The following is a 5,998-nucleotide window of genomic DNA, read 5'->3' as shown; positions in this document are numbered from 1 at the left end:
GCACAGCTTATGTTTCAAGGGACCTGACGTATATGGCATATGTTTGCTCCCCCTTTTAACGCTATGTGTTCTAACCAGTGCCGCTTGCTCCCTCCCCGAGAAAGGTTGTTTCCCCAGGTGAGGATTTTTCCCTGGAGTTAGGGAGGGAATAAAACTCCTTAACTAAGTGCCAGGCGGGTAATTAATCACTTTAACTATGAAAAATCACCCTTAAGCTACATAATCTTTACTTGGGATAATCTCCTCCAGTTACTTCCTTGTAGCTTAATAGAACAATAGGATAACCTTGAAATAGAGATAAGAAATGCCCTAACCGTTGGAACAGAATTGATAGGATTAAAATCAGCTGGTATAAATACAGATGTAACAAGACAACAAACACAGAACTTGGCTGGAGATCCTGGCTACAGAACCTGGGTAGGCTGCTGGTCCTCTGAGGATAAATCCCAGCGCTGTTAACTTGGAGGTGCCCAGGGGGCGGGCAGGGAGCTGGGGTGGGGGCCGTGGCGTTGGGCGCTCCCCCGGCTTAACTAGCCTTGGGTCCTCAGGTCTTGGATGTGTTAGTGCCTCTGGACAAGGCCTGCTAACCAGCCTCTCCGGGGTCTTCGCCTGCAGTGCCGCTTGCTCCCTCCTCCTGCTGCTCTTCCTCCCGCTGCTCCCAGGAAGGCAGGATGGCTGTGCAGGGCACACCGCGCTTCCTCCTGGCCTTCGATTTTGACCAGACCATCGTGAACGAAGACAGCGACGACTCAATCGTGCACGCGCTGTGCCAGCGGCTGCCAGAGAGCCTGCGCGCCACCTACCGCGAGGGCTTCTACAATGAGTACATGCAGCGGGTCTTCAAGTACCTGGGTGAGCAGGGCTTGCGGCCGCGGGACTTTCGTGCGGTCTACGAGGCCATCCCTCTGTCCCCGGGCATGGGCGACCTGCTGCAGTTTGTGGCCAAGCAGGGAGCCTGCTTCGAGGTGATTATCATCTCGGATGCCAACACCTTCGGCGTGGAGAGCAAGCTGCGTGCCGCCGGCCACCTGGGCCTGTTCCGCCGCATCCTCAGCAACCCGTCGGGGCCCGACGCACGGGGGCTGCTGGCGCTGCGGCCCTTCCACGCGCACAGCTGCGCGCGGTGCCCCAGCAACATGTGCAAGCACAAGGTGCTCAGTGACTACCTGCGCGAGCGGGCCCAGGACGGCGTGCACTTCGAGCGCCTTTTCTATGTCGGCGATGGCGCCAACGACTTCTGCCCCATGGGGCTGCTGGCCAGCAGCGACGTGGCCTTCCCGCGCCTCGGCTACCCCATGCACCGCCTGATCCAGGAGGCGCAGAAGGCCGAGCCCAGCTCCTTCCCTGCCACAGCGGTGCCCTGGGAGACCGCCCACTACGTTCTCCTCCATCTGCAGAAGGTGCTGAATGCATGCTGAGACAGCGGCCTGCAGAGGGCGCCACGACCAGGAGTGAGGAAGGGAGATCCGGAAAGAAAATCTAGTTTTTGTTGTTCTTTTTAAAAAATTAAATCTTTATTGTCCAGATTTAAAAAATAAAGATATTCAGCATCACAAATCATTAGAAAAATGCAAACCAAAATCACAATGAGATATCACCTCAGACCTATCAGACCTATAATAAAAAAAGACAAGAAATAACAAGTGTAGGTGAGAATGTGGGGGAAAGGATTGTAAAATGATGCAGCTGCTATGGAAAGCAAAATGATGCAATTCCTCCAAAGAGTGAAAATAGAACTTCCATTTGATCCAGCAATCCCACTTCTGGGTAGATATCCAAAAGAATTAAAAGCAGGGTCTCGAAAAGATGTTTGCACCATTCACAATAGCCAAGAGGTTAAAGCAGCCCAAATGTCCAACAGGTGAGTGGGTAAACAAAATGTAATCTATACATAAATAGATTATTATTCATCCTTAAAAAGGAAAGAACTCTCACACATGTTTCAGCATGGATAAATCTTACAGACATTATGCTAAGTAAAATAAGCCAGTCAAAAAAGGACAAATACTCTATGATTCCACTTATATAAGCGGTTCTCAACCTGTGGGTCGCGACCCCTTTGGGGGTCGAACGACCCTTTCACAGGGGTCGCCTAAGACCATCAGAAAACACATATATAATTACATATTGTTTTTGTGATTCATCACTATGCTTTAATTATGTTCAATTTGTAACAATGAAAATACATCCTGCATATCAGATATTTAGATGACGATTCATAACAGTAGCAAAATTACAGTTATGAAGTAGCAACGCAAATAATTTTATGGTTGGGGGTCACCATAACATGAGGAACTGTATTAAAGGGTCGCGGCATCAGGAAGGTTGAGAACCACTGACTTATATGAAGAATGTACAGTAATGAAAATCAGAGAAACACAAAGTAGAATGGTGATTCCAGGGACTCAGGCAGAGGGGGCAATCAGAGTTGTTGTTTAATGAATACAGAGTTTCGGTTTTGCAGGATGAAAAACTTCTGGAGCTCTGTTGCACAGCAATGTGAACATACTTAACACTACTAAACTTTAGAGTTGAAAATGGTTAAGATGATAAATCGTGTGTTATATGCTTTTTATCACAATTAAAAGTAATAAACAACTAAGTAAATAAAATGGAGATATTAGCTAGCTGAAAGGCACATATCAATGCTTTCTTCTATGATTTCTAAGATCTATTCCTGCTCTGATATTCTTTTGCAGTATTCTAAATTAGGTACAAGACTTTCTAAAGTCACCAGTGTTCATGATCTCCAGAACACTATTGACCTACCAACCCCATCCTGTAGTGCTATTCACTGTCTCAGTTCTTCTGATCCCATTATCTAACAACTTCCCCAATAGGAGATATTTTTGGTTTTATCAGAGAAATCAATGATTAACATACTTTCTTACTAAAATAATCCCAAATTATTTAATACATATATATATCTATAGTAACAAAAGTGTAATATGCTAATTAGACCAGATGTTCTTCCAGATGAACTTTCAGAAGAAGCAGGGGCTGCAAGGGAAGCCTAGGTCCTGGGTGCCAGGTGGAAGCTGGCGCCAGCAGCTGGGAGAAGGTAGGCCTACTCTTGCATGAATTTCGTGCATCGATGGATATATATATATATATATATATATATATATATATATATACATATCCACACACACACACACACACACACACACACACACAGTGGGGCCTTGACTTATGAGTGTTCCGACTAACGAGTTTTTCGAGCTATGCGCCGTCTCTCGGCCGATTTTTTGCTTTGAGTTGCGAGCTAAAATTCGGGTTATGAGCCAGCTTCAGATACCCCACCGCTAGTTGGCGCAGCGAACGTCACAGTGAATGCCACATCATCAGCCCAGCATCACTGTGTCTCACTCATTCACTTTAATGATTTGACATACGAGTAATTTGAGTTATGAGCTCCGTCATGGAACAAATTAAACTCGTAAGTCAAGGCCCCACTGTATATATATATGTATATATATACATATATGTGTGTATATATATATATATATATATGGATACTCTCAAATAATAAAACTAAATCTAATGAAGCAAATATACTATTGAAAGAAATATTTGTTAGAAAGGAAGACAGGAAGGATGAGAGTTTTGCCTCTCTCCCCTCCCCCAAATCATTCAATGGCTTCACAATCAACAAAAAGGAATATTAGGCCAGTGAATCAAAACAGTATGACTGAACAGGAAAAAAAGACAATATTTGGAAATGGGTATTTGGACAAGACAGCAAAGACAGATATTTTTCCAGGAAAGCTGAGAATAGAGTTTGATTTTGGTCAATTCATTTATGCCTTATTAATATTCAACATTGACTGGATTGTATTACTTTCTTTCTTCACTGATGTCAGCTCATTGTTATTCCCCTCCCATTTGCACATTCTCAGGACATCTCCCAAAATGAGACTGTCATCCAGATATGTACTGTAAGGAAGCACTGGAAAAATGAGAAAGGTAGTAGTCCATTAGAAGAACCAGAGGGGAGGGGACACTGTTCTGCCCGAAATAAGAAAGTTTCACAGAGAAAAACAAAATGCATCTAAAACAAAATGGATCAAGGAGTCTAAGTTCTCCTCCCTTACCAACAGCAGAGAGAGTTCTCATATCTCTTCGGATTCAAACAGCAAACTGTTTCTCTTCTTCCACTGCTTCCTAGAAGGTGATAAGTGAAAGATAACAGCCAGAAAAATGGAGATAAGAGGAAATTCTTGGTCACTTTCAAGATTCATTACCTGAAGAGTTCCAGAAAGCCCTGGGAAGTCAAATATAAGAGTGTCCAGGAAACCCTAGCTGGTTTGGCTCAGTGGATGAAGCATTGGCCTGCAGACTGAAGGGTCCCAGGTTCGATTCCAGTCAAGGGCATATGCTTAGGTTTTGGGCTTGGTCCCCAGTGGGGGATGTGCAGAAGGCAGCCAGTCAATGGTTTTACTCATCATTGATGTTTCTCTCTCTCTCTCTCTCCCTCTCCCTTCCTCTCTGAAATTGATAAAAAAACAAAAACATATTTTTAAAAAGTGACCAGGTAGACAAATAATGTGTCAGAAATTGTGACTGGAGTGAATGGGCTCTATAGATAGAGGGTGCTCAGGAATCCCTGGGATCTCTTGGCAAATAACCTCTTTGTATTAATAGCTTGCTACGCAGAATTTTCTGTTAATTCAATCTTTCAATATAATTCTGTGACAAGAGTGCTATTGAATTTCAAATATTTCTGGGTTGGGGAGAGAGGAAGAATAGGGAGGGAATTACAACACTGGACAGTATTATATGAAATCAATTACCCACAGAATTTATGAAAGATTGATTGCAAGGATGACTGTCTTCACCTGTGATTTTTCTGATCTTTATTATTTGTATTTTTAGCTATTGACTCAATGTGACATTTTAGCAAAGACTCTGATAGTCTTTAAAGTTCTTGCTTTTGTGTTAAATGAAGATCAACCATTAATCTCTCTTCTAGTATTTTTTGGTATAATGCAAACTCATCATCAATGATTAACAAACTTTTCCTGGTAAACTTTTTTCCCCTTTATCTCTGACAGAATAGCAAGGTTGTATATATTAGCAGAGTGCATATACATGCACACATATATGGAGACTACTTTGCAGTTACAAATGGGCTGGGTTCCAAAAGTGCACATTTGGGTCAGTTGATTGGAACTTGGAATGAATGTATGTAAAAAAAATATTTTTAGAATGTACTTCTTTTAAAATCATGCTCCTATGGGAAACTGGTGTCCCACAGAAGTTTTCATAGAAAAATATAAGAAAGTACTGGTAATTTTCAAGGTAATGTAATTATTGGATATCATTTTCTTGGCTTTAAGGATTTTGCCCAAATACTTTCCCTCACTAATAAAAGAACACTTGAGAACTGACTATGAGCTAAGTGTTTGCATACATTATCTTATTTAATCTTTTCAAGGATCCTATTTTATAGATAGAAAAACTCAAATGACTAATTTTCCCCAGCTATTCAAACACTAGGTGGTAGAACTAGTGCAGTATATTTAAACATGTCCACACATTATTTTACATTTTCTCCCATTGAGAGTCTATGTCCCCTTCCTGTGAAACTGGGCTGGCCTTAGTAACTCACATGAACCAGTGAAACCCAGTGGAGGTGACATTGCCTGTCTCCTGATGCTAGGTCAGAAAGGGTGATGCACTTCCACTTGGCTCTTTTGCGATGCTTGCATGTAAGAAATCTGACCATTCTGAGGCCTCCGTGCTAGACAGGTCATATATAGTCACTCCGGTCATCAGCCAGCATCAACTGTTAGCCATGTTTCCAGAACAGCCTTCAGATGCCTGCAACCCCATGTCTGACTGCAAACGCATTCGAGACTCCAAGGAACTGCCTTGTTGCTATGTTAGTATTGGGGCAATTCATTGTGCAATAATAACAACCAAAACAGCCAGTCTGTTGGACTCTAACACTCATTTAAAGCTATACATCTTGCCCAGCCAGCATGGCTCAGTGGTT

General features: G+C 42.7%; 1 pseudogene; it reads left to right on the top strand.

The window, feature by feature from the left end:
* The first annotated feature begins 555 nt into the window (after positions 1-555).
* Positions 556-1,418, top strand: LOC139013137 (phosphoethanolamine/phosphocholine phosphatase pseudogene; annotated as a pseudogene).
* Positions 1,419-5,998: the final 4,580 nt, after the last annotated feature.

This window comes from Myotis yumanensis, unplaced genomic scaffold (assembly GCF_028538775.1).
Source record: "Myotis yumanensis isolate MYYU_CA2020_CCGP unplaced genomic scaffold, mMyoYum1.0.hap1 SCAF_6, whole genome shotgun sequence".
NCBI classification, from domain to species: Eukaryota; Metazoa; Chordata; class Mammalia; order Chiroptera; family Vespertilionidae; genus Myotis; species Myotis yumanensis.
The sequence above is the reverse complement of the archived record's forward strand: the minus strand, read 5'-3'. Positions and strand labels throughout refer to the sequence as shown.